At 40.3% G+C, this 23,895-nt stretch overlaps 1 protein-coding gene across 2 annotated transcripts in view; it reads right to left on the reverse strand.

Annotated features, from left to right (window-relative positions):
- LOC124777719 (mitochondrial 2-oxoglutarate/malate carrier protein-like) overlaps window positions 1–7,463 on the reverse strand; it is a 66,665-nt gene extending 59,202 nt beyond the window's left edge. Inside the window, exons 1-2 of one of the 2 annotated variants that reach the window (XR_007015773.1) lie at window positions 7,403–7,463; window positions 6,772–7,009 (exon numbers count right to left, since the gene is read on the reverse strand). The gene's annotated coding sequence lies outside the window, so the exon portion shown is untranslated. Of the gene's footprint in view, window positions 1–6,771; window positions 7,010–7,402 lie in introns of those variants that run through there. The other variant, XM_047253216.1, reaches the window with a different exon arrangement.
- Between the last annotated feature and the right edge of the window lie 16,432 nt (window positions 7,464–23,895).

The following is a 23,895-nucleotide window of genomic DNA, read 5'->3' on the forward strand; positions in this document are numbered from 1 at the left end:
AGGAGAAAATTCGAGAAATCAGAGAAATTTTGTGAAAACACATTCATTTTACGTATGTGTCCATATAAATATTACAGTTGCTTGTTGCAACAAGCAACTATGAGTAATATGTATATGGACATAGCCTGTTGCACAATGTGCTTTATGTTTTTAAATACTTTAGCGATGACAAACCTTTTACAATGTGCTATTTTTATCCACTTGCCTTCTTGTACGTGAGGTCAGCATAATACGAACGTGTTTTATAACAGATTTTAAGACTTGACGATGACAGCGTAGTCTGTTGAAATCGGTTATCTTAAATAAAAAATATTTTATGCTCTCTTGGCTATAGAGTGTTTTAACAGCTAATAAGCTGATCGAAGGAACTGTTACAGCTTTGAATTTAAATGAAAACACTGTTTTGAAGATTGGCTAGGAAACGGCCTGTCCCCTCAGGGCAGTAGTAGTTCTTTCTGGTAATGCACTAAAAGTGTCCACACACCGACTAGCTACTAGGTAAGCATAAGAGAATTGTCAAGTGGTTGCTAGCGGTCGTGACCTGGGTAGAAGGTGGAAGTGAAGTGTGTCTCTCGAGTTCCAGCCTTGGTATGAGCACACGATTTTGTTTTCTAGCATTGAGGCGTGGCAGACGGTATCATAGTATACCAGCGTTTCCTTTAATTAGCACTTTCGATTCCAAACACCTCCCTTCCAGCGTCCCCCATCCCATCCTTGACAGAGGCCGCCTCCATGGCAGGTGTGGACTGTGCGTTTGCACAATCTGAGGTTTCATTGTGGGTATTTCTGTGGCCATAAACTGTTGAAGATGAGGAAAGATAAAGATGCATGACTGATCAAAAAATGTAATAAATAGTTATAAATGTGGTGATCTGTTTCTAGTAATGAAAACAAGGGGGCAACTGCTTAGCTCTTAACGGACGAGTGCTGAGCATTGCACATCACAATTAACTCCAAAGATCTCCGACACAGCTCCATTTCAGAGCACATCGAAACATGATTTATTCCTAAGACTTAGCTGGGATAATTTGTTCGTCTATCTTAAAACAAAACAAAAAAAAGGTTTCTTGCTGGTCGAAGATTCGGTAATGCCATTACGAAATCATTTTCGTAAACTTTCCTCATCTCGCCATACAAATTTGCTCGTGCAAATAAAAATTAAATCAAATCATAGTTCAGATCTTCCAAAACTCTCGTTCAGTAAGCTGAATGTTTTGGGAGTTTAAGGCAGGTGAATGAAATGTAAGATTACTCACGTGCTTTGTGTGTGATGTGGCAACTGTGCTCCATGCCTCCACGTGCTCCCGCCAAAAGGACAGTGTCAAAGTAATTTTGAACTGAGTTTAATATATCTCATAATCTATGTTATCATTTTACACTTAGTTCTGATTCTACGTCAGTCCATCGTCTGTGTCGCTTTCGCCCGATACACTACCACTGGTACTGTTACCTGTCTCGCTATAGCGGAGTCGCCGAAAAAAGACCCTGACTAGGAGTGTGATAAACTGTGACGTTCCGATAACAGTGCTCTACGTGAAATCTATTTTCGGTAGCTGTGATTTTAGTTGCGATTTGTCGCAGTTTTTTACAATTTTTATCACGGTAGCTGTTACACTGTGATTTAGTCACAAACAGCATCTAACAGACAACAGTAAATATTTTAAAGATTATTCCAAAGCATTACGGAACTTTTTCTCGCTGACAGCACCCACAAAATGATTAAAGGGAAAAAGTTTACCTCTTACTACATTTTCGTTCTTGCAGTAAAACTTCAGCATCAGGCATGACGTTATAATTTATTACTTCTCTACTACTAACTCTACTCGTATTCCCAACACACCTCGTAGACCGTATCCAATTTCATTGAACGTATCTGCAAAATTTTATCATTGCACAACATTGACGTCATAAAGACAGAGATCTGTGAAAAACCTAGCTTTTGCCTAAAATAGAGCACAAAGAAACTTCAGCATCAGGCAAGACGCTGTAATTTGTTTCTTCTTTACTACTAACTCTATTCGCAACACACTTTTCCGACAGCATTTACATATGTCACTGAATGTGTCTGCAAAATTATGTAGCCCTGCGACACATAGTTGAGAACAAGGTCTGGTTCAGGACATATGACGTCATAAACATTGAAATGTGTGAAAAACTAGCTTTAGCTTAAAATGGAGCGCAAATTATCCAGACAGTATTCAGCCAGTGTCTCATAAGAACAAACGTTAGCGACTTCCAACAAATTTCAAACGTGATTTCGAATCTTTGCTAAACTCGTTCTCGGTTACGTCAAATATTTAGCAGATTAATTCATTTGTAAAGCAATCAGTCGTTGAAGCTGTGTGATAGATTTGAGCAGGTGAACTGTGTTAAATGCAGCAGAAGTGACATGTTCTCATCTGTAAAGTGTGCAAATTGAGTTTTTCAACAGCGTGTCATTACAGTTACTATGCGAATTGAAATCGATGATAAATAAACATGAAATACACTGTGAGTGAATAACATGAAAATTACATTTTCCTCTTGTTTAAGCTGAGCCATATCCCTAAATTTTCTGCTTTGTGGTTATTAATAAAGACTTGGTTATGTGTTTAAAGTTGATGATACGTGCATGAAAAGGGTAGGAAATACATAGCTTTCAGTTAATTTCAATTTCTTGGGTGATCGATTTCGATCATCTAAGAGATCGTCATCAGATCTACATTTCTTGATGACAGTAAGACTCGCTGGCGTGCAGCAGGTTCGCCAGTGTTCTCCATGCCAGCACAGATGGACCTGCTCCACGCCACCGATTCCTATTCTCATCAAGAAATGTAGATCTAATGACGATCTCCTAGAAGATCGAGATCGGTCACCTAAAACATAGAAATTAACAATTTAAATGCGATCACGAATGTGTTTATTTAATAAGTTTCAGTTAAAAGCTGACATCAGGAATAGTGTAAGTGCAATACTTGCATATACACACATGATTACCCGTGTAACCTACTGCTGAAAAAAAATACCTCTTGTGAATACGCTTGCTAAAAGTTACGTAGTGAACCCTCCCCCTGCGTTTTTCGTAGTTCATGTACAATATGTGTGGATAACATGCATCAAAATACTGGTCGGAGCCTTGTCCATTATCTAATATATCTTTCCTGAATTTATCTTGCCGTATTAGTATTTGATAGAAAGTGTTTTAAGTGTATTTCAACATGGCCTGAACATGAACACTATCGTACGCCACAGGTCAATCTTTTATTTGGCATTCAGATTCGTTTGGTTCACAAACCCAGCCGAATTATCAGCCTTCAACGTAACCTAAATCTCGGTCTATGCTACACAACCAAGATTTCCACAATAGATGGGAGTCCAGAGTCATCCTCGCCAAACATATCAGGTAAACAAGTGTAAAATTTTTGTCAGCGCAAACTGGCATCTTGATTCATTGCTTCCACAATAGGTAGGCTATGCAGCCATAGCGTCATACACAAGATTCTTAGAAAAGAAGTACGAAGTTCACCAACAGGTAGCACATGGTGTTGAATGTTTTAGTTGCTATTTTACACTTATAACTTCTAGTAGTGATTGAAATCGCAGCCAGATACTATAAAATTGTTATTGTGAAACCTGCGACTTCCCACTCACCGTCATTTGTAACAGATACGTGATTTCTTCCCCACCCCTATCTCTGACAGTTGTAGTGTGATTGGAGCAGCTGCCTCCATGTCTACCTCAATCAGTCACGTAAAGTGATTTTGCATACCCTGAGGTGACAAGTCATGGGGTACCTCTTAATGTCTCGAAACATGGTTCAAATGGCTCTAAGCACTATGGGACTTAAACCTAAGGTCATCAGTCCCCGAGACTTAGAACTACTTAAACTCAACTAGCTCAAGGATTAACACTCATCCAGGCCTGTGGCTGGATTCGAACCTGCGACCATATCAGCAGTGCGGTTCCAGACTGAAGCGCCTAGAACCGCTCAGCCACAGCAGCCGGCTCTCAATATCTCATTGGACATAATTTTGCTCGGTGTTGCGCAGCAACTCGACATGGCATAGACTCAATATGTTGTTGGAAATACCCTGCAGAAATATTGAGCCATGTCGTCTCTATAGGCATACCCCATTGTGAAGGCGTTGCTGGTGCAGGATTTTGTGCACAAACTGACCTCTCGATTACGTCCCATACATGTTAAACAGGATTCATGTCAGGCAATCTGGGGGGCCAAATCATTCGCTCGAATTGCCCAGAATATTCTTCAAACCAATCGTAAACAATTGTGGCCCTGTGACATGGTGCATTGCCATCCATTAAAATTCAATCATTGTTTGCGAATATTAAGTCCATGAATGGCTGCAAATGGCCTCCAAGTAGCCGAACATAACCATTTCCAGACAGTGACCCAGTCAGTTCCATGTAAATAATGGAGGAACTACCAGCTTGCACAGTGCCTGTCGACAACTTGGGCCCATGGCATCGTGAGGTCTGCGCCACACTCAAACATCACCACCAGCTCTTACCAACCGAAATCAGGTCTCATCTGACCAGGCCACGGTTTTCCAGTCATCTGTGGTCCAACCGATATGGTCACGAGTCCAGGAGAGCCACTGCAGGCGATGTTGTGCTGCTAGCAAAGGCACTCAAATCTGTAGTTTGTTGCCGTAGTGCATTAACACCAAATTCCGGTGCACTGCTCTAATGGATACGTTCGTCGTATGTCCCACAATGATTTCTGGGGTTATTTCACGCAGTAATGCTTGTCCATTAGGAGTGACAACTCTATGCAAACGCCGCTGCTCTCGGTTGTTAAGTGAAGGTCGTGGGCCACTACATTGTCTGTGGTGAGTTGTAGGGTAAGGATGCGTAATTCAGTGCTATTTTTCGTATTGTGTAGCTCAGTGTCCATAAATGATAAGAAGTCATGTAAATAACATGTCATGTAGACATTTTCATTGTTCTCTAACCTTTTTTATTTTGCTAGTTATTGTTAATTCTTACACATAAAACAAAAAATATAGAAATAAATCAAGTGACAGAGGCTCCTAATGCATGGCAAGATTCCTAAATCTGTGATAGTGGTATCCTAATTCCAAGAGTCCAAAAAAAACATAAAATATACAAAACTATTACTTTCTAACATTTCATTGTCATCCATTACATTGCTGTAATGTTGCAACATGTTAGCGTGATCAAAAAGACCTAAATTTCAAAATATACTGAAAAATATTACACCTAAAATAACACAGATGAAAATAATGAGATGTTCAGTAGTGAAAAAAACAAAAACAAAGATAACCAATAAAAAGTCCAAATACAAAAAGAGAAACCAGATATCTCATTATACAAACAAAAACATTAATCCGCACACACTTAGCACATATAAACATCTTTGTCACAATCATCCCCTAGAACTTCTCATTTGTTGTGATACCACTGAAGACAAAAACAACACTGTATCCACTCTGCTCCACCACATGCACATCACATTCATAGTCCAAATTGCACACTGAACACACAATTTTGTCATGAGATTTGGCATTTCTTCCCCCATTTCTTCCCTGTGGTCTTTTAGAAGATGGGCCAGGTTCAGAAGACCTATCAGCATTGCATGTAGTGAGCAATATGGTATGAACTTGTGCAGACTGTGATTTTCTGCGAGTGCTCTTTACTAGAGAAGGTTCACATACAGGAATGGACAATATTTGCTCTTCCTCTGGCGTGACATTAACATCAGCAACTGGTTTATCAGAAAGCGAAGAGGGTGCTAGGGCTTCTGGTGGATTTGAATCTCTGTTAAAATGGTGTATCCGTGCCTTCTTGATACCTGATTTACTTATTTGAGGGCAGAATGATTTGTCATAACATGCATTGAAGAGTGCATGGAAATCATATCTGCTTGGCGCCTTTCTAGGATTCCTCCTCATATGCGAATCAAGTTCAGCTTTCCAGGAACTTTTTAGTGATTTGTAGATACTAACATCAAGGGGATGCAGTAGGTGCCTCGTATGAGATGGAAAGGTCAGTAGAATTATCCCATTTTCTTCAGCCATTTGCAGTGCTTCTGGAGACAAATGTGACCCATGAGAGTCCATCAACAAGGGAACAGGTCTGGCAGGTGGAAGTGATCTGATGAAATGCTGCATCCATTTCACAAAAATGTCATTGTTTACCCAACCTTTTGGAGTAACTTCTACAATAGCATCACAGTGGGTACCAACTTTTAATGCTGGAATATTCTGCACTCCTTTAAAGATTATTAGGACTGTACAACACTTCCCAGCAGCATTGCCACAGCCAAGGATTGTTGTTGTTGTTGTTGTTCCTCTTTCAGCATAAACTCGTCTGTAGATGTATTTTTTCCCTATGCCTGTCACAATTTTTAACCCAGCTGTGACAAACATCAGCCCTGTTTCATCACAATTCCATATCTGATTGGGTGAATTCATCAAATTGTCATCATTCATAACTTTCTCAAGAAAGTAATTAAATCCTTGAATTAATACCAGATTTGCATAAGATGCACGATATCTGGATAAGTTTGTAGGTGTTCGCAATGTTAGATTGAATCCACATTTAAAACCAGCATACCACTTTTTTCCAGTAATTTTATTTTTCTAACTGAACCTTACTGTTGCTTTAGGGCTACACGTTTCTCCTAATTTGTAGGCAAGTTTCCTTATGTGGATAACAGTCCAAATCAAATCTCCTGCATTTTAATGATGTAGGATGCAAGCTGCACTTCAACATCTGAAGGAAGAGCAAACGGCCTACCCATTTCCCAAGTTCAAAGTTTTTAAGTTTGTTTGTGTTGCAGCCAAAGTGTTCAGTAGCTTTCATGACATTTTCTTTTGAAGTGGTCCGAAGGGATTGAATAAGCCTTCGATGCTTTGTAAACTGACCAGTCTTCCCGCAAAACTTTCCTTAGAGCCAGTTCAAGCCTTCTTCCATCATATGATTTGATGGAATGTTTTCCACGTTTGATCTCTTTACTGCATTTTCCCATTATGACATCAGAACAAACCTAAAGCAAAAATATAGAAATTACTCTATATTCTATCTTATTGGCACTGTATCCCCAGAAAATAAATATAAAAAAATGTTTCACTCATTATGACATAATAATGTTGACTTGAAAATATTTCTGCCATTATAGCATCAAAACATTTAATGAAAATTATATATTTATTTGTTTTACACTCTACAGAAGATATATGTATGCATAGCATCCCTTTCATGAACTTTACTAGTTTCAGTAAGATGCCATACTGCAGAAAATGCAAAAATAAAGCATGGAAATGGAAAAGTGTTCCAGGACTGTGTAAGCACAATATAATTATAATACTGACATGCAATGATTCTCTGTACGTTTATCTATATTAGGAAGCATTTTTAACGTTTTGTCACTAATATTTACCTGTCAAATCAGTATTTCTTGAGGAACGGTAACATAGCACACCAATTCTCGAGCGTTTGACCGATGTTCACTGCACAGTGCACTAGCCGTGTTGTAGTTCTGTTCTTTCCCGCAGAGCGCTGGGGCGCATAGAACTGGAAAGCACACAACCTGCGCTATCTGTTGGATGCTTCAGAAAGCAAGGCATATGGATCCTAACGCCGTGGCACATTGCTGAACCAAGTATCACGGTATTAGGGGTATCACGGAATAAGGCATCCTTACCCTAATGCCTGAAATATGGTGTTCTCGGCACGCTTTTGAGGCTGTGAATCTCTAAATATTGAATTCCCTAATGATTTCCGAACTGGACTGCCCCGTGCGTTCAGTTCCAACTATTCCGCGTTCAAAGACTGTTAATTCCCGTCGTGCGGCCATAATCACGTCACGAATCACACGAGTATATTGACAGCTCTGTCCATTTGTACCTTGCGTACTCGATACTACCGCCATCTGTATATGCGCGTACTGTGTGCCTCAGGTTTACACGCATGAAATGCTGTACAGTAAGACAGAGGTAAATGCATAGGAGCGACAGGTGACTGACCTCGGCGGGGTTGGACATGATGGCCGCCACGACGCCGACGATGGCCCCGTAGCAGAAGCCCCTGAGCACTCCGTGCTCGTGCAACGTGTCGGGCCAGTTCACCTGCAGGTGGAAGCCCATGATATTGGCCATCGAGCCTCGGCCGCTCAGCAGGCGCTGCGCGGCGCCAATCGGCCGCTGGTTCCTGCCAACATGTCGTTCTCTTACTGCCACTCACACCGACACGCATAAGCACCGCGTGTTCTTCTACGGTAACAGAAGTTAAATACAAGCATGTGATACCAGCTGCGAGAAATTGCAAAGCGAAAAGCATTAAAAAATACCATGAAGACAGCATGTTACAGACGTCATACTGACCGCTTTCCCCTACCACCATCGCCGATGGACCGCTGACCTCAGTATGCATCCGCTTCAGTTTGGCGGCAACTATCCAATATAGTTGATTACTGCTTGCAAGGGAACCTCCCCATCCCACCCCCCCTCAGATTTATTATAAGTTGGCACAGTGGATAGGCCTTGAAAAACTGAACACAGATCGATCGAGAAAACAGGAAGAAGTTGTGTGGAACTATGAAAAAAAAAGCAAAATATACAAACTGAGTAGTCCATGCGCAAGATATGCAACTCAAGGATAGTGTAAGCTCAGGAGCGCCGTGGTCCCGTGATTAGCGTGAGCAGCTCTCGTCCTTGGTTCAAGTCTTCCCTCGAGTGAACAGTCTAATTTTTTATTTTCAGACAATTATTATCTGTCCGTCTTTTGGGAGTGATTATCACATCCACAACAAAACCTAAATCGAGCAAGATAGAAGAATCTTTTTACCCATTCGCCAAGTGCATAAGTTAGGTGGGTCGACAACATATTCCTGTCATGTGACGCACATGCCGTCACCAGTGTCGCATAGAATATATCAGACGTGTTTTCCTGTGGAGGAATCGGTTGACCTATGACCTTGCGATCAAATGTTTTCGGTTCCCATTGTGAGGCACGTCCTCTCGTCTACTATAGTTCAATTTTTTTATCTTGGCGGTTCGCGCATGCCCGCCCAGACGCGGGAGATTGCTGCGTTGCCAGTTGTACGTGCCAAGAGAAGCAGCGCCATAGTATAGTTCGTAAACTTACGTTAAGGGGGGAGCGCGCAATTTATGAAGTAAAGCCACCACGGCCGCATTAACCCTTTCGCTGCTACAGAGACGTGCTCCCCACATTCTGCGATGTGGGCGATTTTGTCATCATTGCACTGCTCGCCTGTGCAGACACATGGTGTTTCGACTGCTTTGACACACTTTATCATTCGATTTCACAAAAACTATTTGGCCCAAAAATTTGATTTTTACACATCTTCTTGACTGATACCTTCCCCCCATAAATGACTTAATTTTGTTTCGATGTTCAACGCAGTTATTGTGCAGCACTAGATGTAGTAAACCATTGCACGAAATTTTGAAGAGTTTGCAGAGGTAAAAGTCCATAGCGTATACTTTCCGTATGGTCGATTTTAGTTGCCACTAGAAATTTCAAAAAAATCACATTCAAACGAATAAAATTCATGAAATAAGACACTTCGATATTGTTTTTAAGTAAAGAAAATATTAAGCATCGATCAAGGTTTGAATTCAGAACCTTTCGTTTAGCAGCCATACACTTTAACCATTACGCTAACTCAGCTCATCGTTCAATATGTCTCCCGGAGGACTTTAAACTATCACGCAAAATACCGACAAACACTGTTGGTGTGATTATGAATTACTCACGTTTCGTCGAAGTACAATAGGAAATAAACAATTACCGCTGTTCTTTATTGCGAAAAAGCGATTAGTGAGAATGATACAAACACCTTTCCTTGCTATCGCCTGAATTAGGAGGCTTATTGCTTGTTTGGTTTAATTAATTAATAGAATATGAAGCAATTGGTATAAAGAATGCTTTTTCCAAACTTTCTACAAAAGAAAGTCAAGACATTGCTTTTGTTCAATAACGTTATTTATGACTGAACGTTTCTAAAACTGAAGACACTCGTCCATGCTCTACACTGCAGTCGAGCTCTGGCAACGTCGTTCTCTGTTCATTGGCTGACTGTGTTTTGTGACGTCAGATGCGCAGAACGAACCTAAACTCGGCCGTCGTCATAAATGACGCGCACTTTAATCGCACGGTTTTGCGGTGCGGTCGCAAAACACAGACACTAAACTTATTACAGTGAACAGAGACGTCAATGAACGAACGAACAGATCATAACTTTGCGAGAATAAATAAAGTAAATTTATCACTCAGGGGAAGACTTGAACGGAGGACCTCTCGTTTCAGAGCTGCTCACGCTAACCACTGGACCATGGCGCGCTTTAGCTCATGGTGCCCTTGATGTTGCCTATCTAGCGCATGGACTACTCAGTTGGTATATTTTGCTTATTTTTTTCATTGTTCCACACAACTTCTTCCTGTATTCTCGATTGATCTGTGTTCAGTTTTTCAAGGCCTATCCACTCTGCCAACTTATAACTAAATCTGAGGGGGTTGCGATGGGGAGGTTCCCTTGTTAGTTGTGCAACTTAAACATGTGTGACAAAATTGAAGATCGCTGCAAGTGTGACGTGTGTAGTGTTACCTGTTTATTAAACGCGGAAAAAGTCCGACCCATCGAAATTTATTGACAGATAACTGAAGTTTACAGTAACGTGATGAACGAAGAGTTAGTTCGCAAGTCGTGTATCACGTTTAATGGCGGACGGAAGATGTTCAAGACGAAGATCGCTCGGGCAGGTCCTCGATTGTGACTTTAAGCAAGAATTGACACAAAAACCCAAGAAGATGGCGTTTCAGAATTGGTAGACTGCGGCGGCGTACTGTCAGACGCTTCAACGAATTCGCTGCGCGCCATTAAAAACACGCGGTGCGGAATGCTAACCAATGAAATATACGTTCAGAAGAAATCGGTAAGTTGTCATCCAAGGATTTCATTGTACTGCTCGGCGGCTCTAATGACATGTACCGCAATGAAACATCAGTAGCCTGCCAAGAACTAAAGAAGTGCTTGTGTTATCTAGGGCACACAAATGTAATATATGTAAACATTCCACAGAGGTACGACTTACATCAGTCGTCTCGTGTGAACAGAGAGATCATACTTGCAAATGAATAGCTCTCAAACGTATGTAAACAGTTTAAAAATGTAAATGTTCTAGATGTAAGTGGTGTTGGTCGAAGATTCCGTACCTCACATGGGCTTCATTTGAACAGTCTTGGGAAAAGGTTCCTAACACTAAAACTAATTGAAATAAGCACAGGCAACAGTTTTACTACAAATTCAACAGTAATGACAAAATTTGTTTCATCGCCAACCACAGAAAAGAAAAATAGTGATTTTTTCCCACAGCAACACATTCCAGTAATAGTCAACACTCAAATAAGATCTTTTTTAGGCTAAGGAACAGAAGATAGCACAGTGTAAATGTTGTACCTTTTGACAATTTAACTTGTGTGAAAACTAACATTAAGGAACCAGTTAAAAATACAATTGCTAAGCTATATTGTTTTAAAATATTTCATCAGAATATAAAAAGTCTTTTGAATAAAAAAGAAGAGCTGATGCTTTCACTGCAAGAAACAGCTGACACAGACGGAATTATTCCTGATGTGCTCTGCCTAACTGAACATCACTTGCAAGACACAGAAATTAATCAGCTACATTTAAATAGTTATAAAATTGATTCTACCTACTGTCGGAGCAATTTAAAACAAGGCGGTGTGGCAATTTACACACACAATACTATAGGTCACAAGTTATGGATGTATCTACATATTGTATTGAACAGCACTTTGAATGTTGTGCAGTCAAATTAGAGCTTGAAACACAGTTCCTGATCATAGTAACAGTTTACAGGTCACCTATGGGAGACATTCAAAAATTTCTCTCTCAGCTAGAAACAGTTCTTACTAAACTTTATAGAAACAATAGTAATGTCATCGTATGTGGTGACTTTAACATAAACTTACTCACAAAAAATAACAACCAGAAACTATTAGAATCACTACTGTTAACCTTCAATCTGTTCCCCATGATCTCATTCCCAACAGAGTATATGGGCACAGCAAGACCCTGATTGATAATCTGTTCCTCGATCCCACAAATTACAATGAAGTGATGACACGGGCAGTAACAAATGGTCTGTCTGATCACGACAGTCAAATGACAACTCTAAAACTTGCCAGCAGAAAAACAACACATGGCCATTGCAACCAAGTTAAACATGTTAGATCAATAAATGCTGAATCTACTTGCTTGTTCAGAAATAGTTTATGCCATGAACAATGGGAGGAAGTGTACCATGCTGACACAGTGAATGAGAAGTTCAACTCATTCCTGAACTTATTCCTTAAACATTTCGAAGCTTCTTTCCCCCAAAGACAGATTAAAATCAAACCAACCTATAGTAAAAGGAAATAATGGCTAACTACTGGCATAAAAATATCATGTAACAAAAAGAGAGATCTGTATGTACAACAGAGGACTAGTACAGACTCAGCAGTAAAGTTACATTACAAGAAATACTGTAAAATTCTAACAAGTGTAATCAAGAAGGCCAAACAGTTGCACTATGCACAAAAAATTAGCAATTCAAACAATAAAATAAAAACCATATGGCACATCATAAAAAGTGAGACAAATAGGAACATAAAACCTGACAATAATAAACACAAAGCTGCAGCCTCAGATTTCAACAATTTTTTTCTCTCTGTAGCTGAAAAACCAGTGAACCATAATAAACAGGCTCACACAGAAGCTCTTGAACTACTTAACCACATGCAAATAACATCTAAAGTAGCACTTCATTTCAGAAGTGCAACCCCTAAAGAAAAAAAAACCATAAAATTACTCAAAAACTCAGATTCCTGTGGATACGATGGCATATCAAGTAGGATTCTAAAATCATGTGCAGACTTAATCAGTTATATATTGTGCTATTTGTGTAACCAATCTATGGAAACTGGTGTGTTCCCAGCTAGATTAAAACATGCAGTAGTGATGCCAATCCACAAAAGTGGAGCAAGGGATGAAATATCCAACTATTGGCCCATCTCCCTGCTGCCAGTATTCTCAAAGGTATTTGAGAGAATAGTGTATGCTGAGGTAATTAGATTAGGAAATGAGACACTTAAAGTAGTAAAGGAGTTTTGCTATTTAGGGAGTAAAATAACCGATGATGGTCGAAGCAGAGAGGATATAAAATGTAGACTGGCAATGGCAAGCAAAACGTTTCTCAAGAAGAGAAATTTGTTAACATCGAGTATAGATTTAAGTGTCAGGAAGTCGTTTCTGAAAGTATTTGTATGGAGTGTAGCCATGTATGGAAGTGAAACATGGACGATAACTAGTTTGGACAAGAAGAGAATAGAAGCTTTCGAAATGTGGTGCTACAGAAGAATGCTGAAGATAAGGTGGGTAGATCACGTAACTAATGAGGAGGTATTGAGTAGGATTGGGGAGAAGAGGAGTTTGTGGCGCAACTTGACTAGAAGAAGGGATCGGTTGGTAGGACATGTTTTGAGGCATCGAGGGATCACAAATTTAGCATTGGAAGGCACCGTGGGGGGTAAAAATCGTAGAGGGAGACCAAGAGATGAATACACTAAGCAGATACAGAAGGATGTAGCTTGCAGTAGGTACTGGGAGATGAAGAAGCTTGCACAGGATAGAGTAGCATGGAGAGCTGCATCAAACCAGTCTCAGGACTGAAGACCACAACAACAACAACAACAACAGTGTATGATAGGATTTATAGTCACACTACACAAAATGGCTTACTGGCTCCTACACAGTTCAGCTTTCGTAAGGGCTCCTCCACAGACAGAGCTATATTTAACCTAACACATGAAATTTTAGGTGAACTAAATTACAAAAGGTATCCAGTAGGGATATTTTGTGACCTTGCCAAGGCATTTGATTGTATAGATCACAACACACTCTTAAAAAAGCTTCCACATTATGACATTAAAGACAAATCTTTGACTTGGTTATGACTTGGTTAGAATCATACTTATAGAACAGGAAGCAAAGGGTTGTTTTAAGGGAGACAGGAACAGCATTAACATCAGACTGGGGAAATATAAAGTATAGAGTCCCACAGGGCTCAATTCTTGGGCCATTAATTTTCTTGATCTACATTAATGATCTACCAATCGCAATTAACAACAGAGCAAAAATAGTAATGTTTGCCGACGATACAAGTATCCTCATAAAAGGACCCAACTCAACAATGCAGGATACAGCCATGACAGTCTCTACTCAAGTACACAAATGGTTCACTGTGAATAGCCTAACCTTAAATATTTCAAAAACCAATATGATACAGTTTCTGACAAAAAATAAAAAAAAATTAAAGCTCCTGGAATACATGTTAACAATCACAAAATTAATGAAACCACACATACAAAATTCTTAGGTATCCAGATAGACAGTCACCTAAGATGGAAAGAACAAATTGATCAGCTGGTCAAGAAACTTAGCTCATTGTGATTTGCACTAAGAGCTCTCCATCAGTTAGTAGACAGAGAAATAATGTTGTTGTCATACTTTGCATATTTCCATTCTGTTCTCTCCTATGGCATAATCTTCTGGGGAAATGCTGCAGGTGTTGAAAAAGTCTTCAGAATACAAAAACGAGCAGTGAGGCTAATATGTGGGGTCCCTAATGGGACATCTTGCAGAAGTGTCTTCAAATCTCTCAGGATACTTACCATCACAGGTCAGTATATATAATCACTTATGTTATTTGTAGCCAACAACAGGGAAATGTTTCAGAAAAGTTGTGACATCCACAACCATGAACCAAGACCAGTGAAAAATTTTCATCAAGGCTCTGCATCTCTCACTAAAGTACATAGGGGAGTTACTGAGTCAGGTATAAAGGTCTTCAATAAGCTCGCCATCAATATAAAAAAGGAAATAAGTAATGTACTGGTTTTCAAAAGGAAACTAAAATTATTTCTCATCGAACAAACTTTCTATAAAATGAATGAATACTTAGAGTTATGATGTACAAGAGAGGGGGAAACTGCCTAAGAAAAGCACTCCCTTAAAGATAAAGTGTGATGCTGTTACTTGTAGTTTGTCTGAAATTGTGGTGATAAAATGTAAATTTATCTGTTTCATTATGAGAAAATGTGAACTCCCATGTGTCCCACTCTCTTGAGCATTCTCTTAAACCTCTTCTTAAGCAATGCAGTTAAAACTTGTATTCATTCAAACCATGACCATGAAGAAAATTTACTTCCTTATATATGTCAGTAGCATAAAAATATGCACTGTCACTTATTCTACTATTTTAAACAATCACTTAAACTGTTTTTGGCATAATGCATGCTTTAATACTGCATGCAAGTAATTGTTCTTGTAAAATAAACCAATGTCTGTCTATGTGATGTATAAATGTTAAGGTACTACTGTAATTGCATCAATTGACTTGTCCTATATTACTTGTACACTGGCTGTATAATATTTAATCAACAGGACCAAATAAATAAATTAAATTAAATAAATAAAATTGAGACACCATCCTTCACGCTGATGCACGACCGCATGCAGCGAGAGTGCCGCAAGACTTGCTTTAGTTGTTTCTGTGGGAAATGTTTCAACATACGCATTATAGTACGGACTTAGCCCCAAGTAATTATCACTTATTTCCCCAAACTGTAAGATTTTTTGAGTGGACAACGCTACTGAATTCATGATGAACTTAAAGAAGCCATTACTCAGTTGTTCAACAACTTAGCGGCAACTGAGTACACAGAAGGCATAGAAAAGGTGTAAAAACGGTAAGACAAGTGCCTAAATTTGAACGGCGACTACGTGGAAAAGTGGCTTCGTATCAAATCGTATGTAAAACACAGTTTCGTTTAATTATAACAAAATTTTCTATAGAAAAAAGTTCTTTACTTTCGGAATGATCCTTAAAGATGCCTGGATATACAAATAATGTTTCAGCAAAATCGTGCGAAATAGGTAGGAGTAACGCCGTAACGTATCTAGGAAAGGTGAGAGAAGAATTAATTTCATTTTTCTTTTATTTGGCGATAAAGTTTAGTATTTTGTAACTAATTATGGTAAATTGTATATAGTCATATGAACTAAGAAAATCTCTTAAGTCTTAACCGATATTCGATGACTTGGCTGTATTCAATTTTTTTAATTAGCTTCTTGTGTCTGTATCACTCATTGCTGGAGTGTGTCGACCGAATCAGCCATACATGTAATAAAAACTCCGCTTTTAAAGGGAAATATATACGAGTCATTAAGAACTCAAAAAAGTTATTCAACTAATTACTTTATAAATCCGGTACGAGAAAATGATTTCTAGTTGACAAAGACGCAGCATGGCGAGGCGGAAAAAGTACGTCCGATCCAGGCAACAAGGGACCAAAGAAAGATTCGTTTTGGCGGACGACGACTAAATTACAGAAATTGGAAAACCACACACTGAAGAGGTAAATCGTCGACCTTAGCTATTTCCAGAAAGATCAGCACCTATAATTACTCCTGAAAGGACAATCCCTGCAAACGTTAGCATTGTATAAAAATGTTTGTAGGAAATTTTCATTGCTCTTTCATTTTCTGTAAGCGAACCCTAAAATTCTTAATTTATCGATAAAAGAGCAATATAACAGTATAGTGCCACATACATTCTGTGCGCAAGGAAAGGTTAAACGGCAGCTTTCTCATTCAGAAACTGCATTTGCATATTGTTTGTTTGGGACAAGCTCGTGACATGCCTCGTGTAAATAAGAGAGGTATCTACTAACACGTATCAGCGGCAGGACCATTCAGGTGTAGCGCTTTGTATCGTGCCTATGTTGAGAGTAAAGAGACGATAGCGGGCAGACACCTTGAGACAGTGAATCATGGTTAGCACATGACAGACGCACTCTAATCCAGTAGCTAGCTGCAAGTAGCTACGAGTTTGACCGAAGGGCTTCTTTCGGTCTATGAAATTATGAAGCAGTTAAAACATATTTTGGAAACAAAACTGTAGGTTATTGTGATTATTATGACTCGTTAAATATTGCGAATTTGTTTAGTAATGTGAATTATGCTATGAATGGAAAGTAAGATATTAAATTAATACTGTTATATCTAGTTTATTGAAATGGGAAAACAAGAAATATGTTACGATAATTCTGTTATTTAAAGAGGGAGCTATTCTGATATTTGTGGAGTTTCTGTATTTGTTCATAAAGCAAATCTATCATAAAAGCTATTAAGCTGGGAGTGGTCAAATGTAAGAGATGCGGGATTGCGGCCTTTAATATTAATACCAGACTGGCTATGATGTGTATCAGCCAGTCACAGGGCAGTAGGTTCGCGTGAATTTTGTGGGTTAAAGAATTGCTCTGTAACGTCTAAAGAGTTCAGTTCGGAGCTTAGTCATCGTGTTCGGATGCGGATGCAAAAAACTTTGAATATATGCGTCAATTTTGCTGAATAACGATTCAAACTAGACCGTGGAGTGCTGAAAAGTAGGATGCGGACGTGTGAGAATAACCAAAATCCGAATCGCATGTTATACAAACTGTGACTGCAAACTGAACATTGGTAGTCATCGAACTGGGTAATATTTGAGTGAGCATTCTGTTACAGATAATCCGATTGGTAATACTTTTGGTAACCGGTTTGGTTAATTACCAAAGCTGGCTATTGTCAGTGGCTGTGATTGTGTGTGTGTATGTTGGAACAAGAATTTAAAATTAACATGGGTATGGCAGCTTTTTTGAAGCAAACAAGTGTCAATAGATCGAAATTTTCACTCACAAACTATCTTTCAATTAATAGCTGAGTTAACCTGATACTGAAAAACATTTGCTGCACCCGTTGGATTCGTATAATGCTGCAGCTTTTCCTGTGGAGGAACATCATTCTTTTTTAGCAGGGAACGTGCGTGGACCGGAAGAAGATACCGCCGCAAAGTGAGTGAGTACTGTTTCTTTAGGACGAGCACACAGCAACTGCGACATTTCACCATGTGCTACGAAGCCTGCGATTTATTTTTCCGCGATATTTGCGTTGGCTCGTGTCCCATGACTGTTACGCCGATACGGAATCGATGGGTTCAGGAGAGCCATGCTAAAAGCCATGTAAGATCTCAATGGGTTCACACAACAAGCATTCGGGAGAACAGACATACTGTTCGCTCGACCGTGCAGCATCATACAGTCACACCACATACCTTGAGTCAGGAAATCGTTGTTACGGCTTCCCTTGATGCTGTAGCAGAGAGAGTGACACGGAATGAGAACACTGGTCACAGGAATTGCTACATGTCTTTTTAGGCGAATCGCGGTTCTGCGTACAATGGTATGATGGTCGTATAGCTGTGTAGAGACTCCAAGAGGAATGAACGTTAGCAGACTGCATTCACGATCGTAACACAAGCCCAGCACCTGCTGTCACGGAATGGGTGGCACTGGGTACATAACATGATCTGGGGTTCACATAGTCAGTAATTTTGGGAGCAGGTACTACATTCCTGGTGTGTCAATGCCGGCAGCTGTACCCTAGTTTCGAAGCCTTCGTGACATTATCTTTCCACAAGATAACGCAAGACCGAATGTTTCCCGCACCGTCGTGACCTATCTCACTACAGAGGGTGTTACCCTGGCCTACATGTTCTCCGTATATGCCACCTGACTGTGAGTTGCCACTAGGAAGGCCGGTCACCACTTACTAGCCACTTCAAAAAAATGGTTCAAATGGCTCTGAGCACTATGGGACTTAACTTCTGAGGTCATCAGTCCCCTAGAACTTAGAACTACTTAAACCTCACTAACCTAAGGACATCACACACATCCATGCCCGAGGCAGGATTCGAACCTGCGACCGTAGCGGTCGCGCGGCTCCGGACTGTAGCGCCTAGCCACTTCAGTTGATGAACACTGGCGACAGAGTTGTAGCACCATGGAATGACGTATCCGTGTTTGGCATCGATGCTCAGTTGGAATGGACGACTAGTCGTATTAGAGCCATTATTGTTGCCAGACATGGCAGCTCTAGTACTGAGCTTCACACCCTATATACTCGCAAATCACCTGCGAATTTCAGCAAATATTCTTCCACATTATAGTATACAGGCAGTAAGTAAAATTTCATTATTTGCTCTCCATCCTGATGTTGCAGTTTAATGGCCAGCAGTGTATATCAGAACCCATTTTTCTTGTTAGTTTTTATTTAGGATAATGGTATGTGCCATAGTAGACAAAAATTTCATAAAAAACAGGAAAAAGAGGCAACAAAAATCTTACATAGAAAAATGAAAAATTATTGTAAAGCAGGTTGGCACAGGGAAACAAGAAATTCTGAAAATAGTGTTGCTAGCCCTGAAAAGTCAGCACTATGGGACTTAACATCTGATGTCACCAGTCCCATACACTTAGAACTACTTAACCAATCTAAGGACATCACACACATCCATGCCCGAAGCAGGATTCGAACCTGCGACCGTAGCAGCAGCGCGGTTTCGGACTGCAGAGCCTAGAACCGCTCGGCCACAGAGGCCGGGAGCGCGTAACTCCTTGCCATTTAGTGGGGCGGTTCACAACGTGAATTGCCGTGAACGTATTTTACAAGAAAGGAGATAATCTCACATTACAATTGTATTTAATGCTCATTAAATCTAGGACGCCGTGGTTGGGTTCCATCCTACCACAGTATAAAGACAAGGAATGATAATTTGAAGGAAACGAGTAAACTAAAAAAAGGCTCTATTAGGAGGACAATGCAATCACCAAATTCAAGAAAACACTGAAACACTTCGAGTGGGAATCGCAGGGAGCCAACAACAATCAATAAAGGAACACACAGCAGCATTAAACCTAAGCCAAACAACCGTCCGTCGTTTACTCCACAGTGATATGAAATTACCCTTAAAATAATAAAGTTGTACTTGCATTAAACCCATCAAAACGTATGGTGCGAAACAGTTCTGTGAAAAAAAACTGATGGGAAACTTTAAAGACGACCCTAATTTTGTTGAAGATCTCTTCATGTTGGATTAGGCTCGGTTCCATATTAGCAGAAATGCAACAAAAGGAATTTCAGGTATGTTGACGTTGCTGAGGTCTTTAACTCCGACGACTGATTTGACTCAGCGCTACACGTTAGTCTGTCCTGTGCAAGCCCCTTCATCTCTAGATAACTGCTGCACTCTACATTCATTTTAACCTGCTAACTGTATTCAGCCCTTAGTTCCCAGTACTTCCCTCTAATAGTAAATACACGATTCCTTCATGCCTCAGGGTGTGTCATATCCAGCGATCACTTCTTCCGAATGGCGCTGCACTCGAGACAGATACTTTCAGACAAAACTTCATAACACTTAAATTTATATCAGATTTTAACAGATTCCCCTTTTTCAGACGTTCTTCTCTACTATCGCCTGTATCATTTCTGCTTCAGCTATAATCAGATATTTTGCTGCCCAGATAGCAAAACTCAAGGACTACTTTTAGTGCCTCAGCTCCTATTAGCATCGTCTGATTTTATTCGACTACATTCCATTACCCTTGTTTTATTTCCTTGGATTTTCATCATATAATCTATTTTCAAGACACTATCCATGCGAGCTGCTGCTCTTCAAAGTCCTTTACCGACTCTTAATTTCCGGAATTGCTCCTTGGTTTCTTTTACTGCTTACTGCTGAATAACTTGGATAGGTCACTATTCTGTCTCACTCCATTCTCAACTACTGCTTCCCTTTCTTGTCCTATGGCTTCTATAACTGCGTCTGTTTTTTTTAATATAAATTAAATTACCCTGCGCTTCCTGTATTTTGTCCCTGCTACTTGTATCTAAAAAGATCAAAGAGTGTATTCCAGTCAACATTGTCAAAAGCTTTCTATATACTTTTGCCTTTCTTTGAGCTATCTTCTAAGGTAAATCGTAGGGTCAGTATCGTCTTGTGTGTTCTTAAATTTCTCCGTAACGAAAACTGGTCCTCTCCGAGGTTGGTTTCTGTCAGTTTTTACATTTCTTTTGTAAATGACTCGTGAGGTACGGCTTATTAAACTCATGGTTCGAAGGTTTTCTCACCAGTTAGCACCCGCCTTCTTTGCAACTGGAATTATTGCATTCTTCTTGAAGTTTTTAAGGTATTTCCCCTGTCTCAAACAGCTTGTACATCAGGCGAATTAATTCTGTCATGGTTGTCTTTCCCAATGATCTCAGTAATTCTTGGGCACCTGAAAACCCTCGTCAACTGCACAAAAATCTATTACACAGCATAAAGATTACTATTTGGTGTGCCGTTTCAACGTGAGGCATGTCGGAGCGTTGTTTTGTAGTGGATGAGAAAAGGGATGCAACGTTTGAATGTGTGAATAAGGTCTAGACTTTTGTAGCAGAACAACGTCAGAACTTCCCCGAGCTTCATAATCGTTGCTGTCAGCATGATGGAGCTACGGATCATACGGCCAGAGCGTAAAAGGTCCGTTCGACAAGGTAATGTCACGGTTTGTTAACATTCATCTCAATCCAACTCCCAAGATCGCCAGATCTGTTAGCGCAAGATTTTTTTTTTTTTGTGGAGTCACCTAAAAAGCAAAGTGCACATCCCTCGCAAAACAACAATCACTGAGTTAAAAACAAGCATTCAAAAAGCAATCGTTGCAATTCTCATGGAAGTCATTAAAAAAATAAAAGAAACAACGCAACATCTCAATACACGCTTTGAGAAGCGAATAGAGTTGTGTGGCTGTCATCTTAGGGATCTTACTTTTAGAAAGTATTTGTTTGAAGCGACTGTTTATCCCACGTAACTTACTATTTCTCTCAGCAGTACATTGAAGTTTCCCGCTTTCTTGTGACACCCTAATCTATGCAGTGGGAAGACGACGTTAGGCGTTCCCAGTTGAATCATTCACTATTACTACTTTCTGAAACTCGATTTTCCGAGAAAAATGTTGATGCAGTGCAACTTTCATGTTAAACTTCAGCATCAAAGAACCTGTAACACTTTCCATGGTTCTGGCAGAGGTGGATTATATACTGGCACACGTGCAGTTATACCTCGTTTTATTTTAAAATCGCCTGTGTATACACAGAGAAAAACTTATGAAGGGTGACAAGTTATAGCTAGTTGGATGGATGAAGAAGGTTCTTACTATATCCAAACTGACAACGTTTTCTTGTTAGGTTTCAGTTACATCGAGTTTAAGGCTGATTGTAATGTGTTTAATACAGAAAGGGGTGGTATTAAATTTTCTTTTCCTGTAGATGGGCAATAATAATCTTTTTTGCGATCTATTCTTTGAACGAAACCAATTTTGTGCTCAGATGCCTTAGATATCTTATATGGCACTTCCAGTTCTAAATTGGGGGACACGTAAAGCATTCCCTTCTTCAAATGACCTGTTGGAGACGACATGGACAAAGGACTACAAGAAAGAACGTCCAAAAGTACTCCAGTCGAATGTAGATAGACGTCCCAGTCAAAAAATACTAAAATGTTTAAATGTATGCTATTGAGTCCATTGATGGCCGGCCGTTGTGACCGAGCGGTTCTAGGCACTTCAGTCTGGAACCGCGCGACCGCTACGGACGCAGCTTCGAATTCTGCCTCCGGCATGGATGTGTGTGATATCCTTGGGCTAGTTAGGTTTAAGTAGTTCTAAGTTCTCGAGGACTGATGACCTCAGATGTTAAGTCCCATAGTTCTCAGAGCCATTTGAACCATTTGAGTCCATTGATGAATTTACGCTGAGATGAAAAAGTCATGGGATACCTCCTATTATCGTGTCGAATCTCCTTTTGTCCGGGCACGGACTCAGGTCATTGGAAGTCCCCTACAGAAATATTGAATCATGCTGCCTCTAAAGCCGTTCATAACTGCGAAAATGTTGGCGGTGCAGGATTTTTTTCACGAACTGACCTCCCAATTATGCTCTAAAAATGTTCACATCGGGCGATCTGGGTGGCCAAATCATTTTCTCGAACTGTCCAGAATGTTCCGCAAACCAATCGCGAACATCTGTGGGCCGTTGACATGGACCATTGCCATCCATAAAAACTCCATCGTTGCTTGGAAACATGGAGTCAATGGATGGCTGTAAATGGTCTCCAATCCATTCCATGTAAACACAGCCCACACCATTTGGAGCCACTTGAACCCTACCATCACTTCTTACCAACTGAAATCGGGACTCATCTGACCAGGACACTCTTTTCCAGTCTAGAGTCGAACAGATATGGTCAAGAGCCCAGGAGAGGCGCTGCAGGAGTTGTCGTGCTATTAGCAAAGGCATTCTCATCGATCGTCTGCTGCCACAGCTCATTAGCGCCATATTTAGCCGCACTGTCCTAACGGATACGTTCGTCGTACGTTTCACATTGATTTCTGTGGTTATTTCACGCAACGTTGCTTCTCTGTTAGCACTGACAACTCTACGCAAACGCCGCTGCTATCGGTAGATAAGTGAGCGCCGTCGGTCACTGCTTTGTCCGTAGTGGGAGGTAACGCCTGAAGTTTGGTATTGTTGGCACACTCTTGGATCTGTGGACCTCAGAACCTAATGATTTCTGAAACGGAATGTCCCATCCATCTAACTGCAACTGACCTTTAGCGTCCAAAGTCTGTTAATTTGCGTCATGCGGCGACTAATGTCTGTAGTAGTTCTGTAGGGAACTGACTCCATGAATTCTGCAGTACTGTCCATAGATCCGCAAGAGTACGAGGGGTGGAGATATCTTCTGAACAGCACATCGCAAGGCATCGCCGATATGCTCAATAATGTTAATGTCTGGGGAGTTTGGTGGCCAGCCGAAGAGTTTGAACTCAGAAGAATGTTCTGGAGCCACTCTGTAGCAATTCTGGACGTGAGAGGTGTCGCATTGTTCTACTGGAATTGTCCAAGTCCGCCGGAATGCAC

The sequence above is a fragment of the Schistocerca piceifrons genome, chromosome 2, assembly GCF_021461385.2.
Source record: "Schistocerca piceifrons isolate TAMUIC-IGC-003096 chromosome 2, iqSchPice1.1, whole genome shotgun sequence".
In the NCBI taxonomy this organism is placed as follows: Eukaryota; Metazoa; Arthropoda; class Insecta; order Orthoptera; family Acrididae; genus Schistocerca; species Schistocerca piceifrons.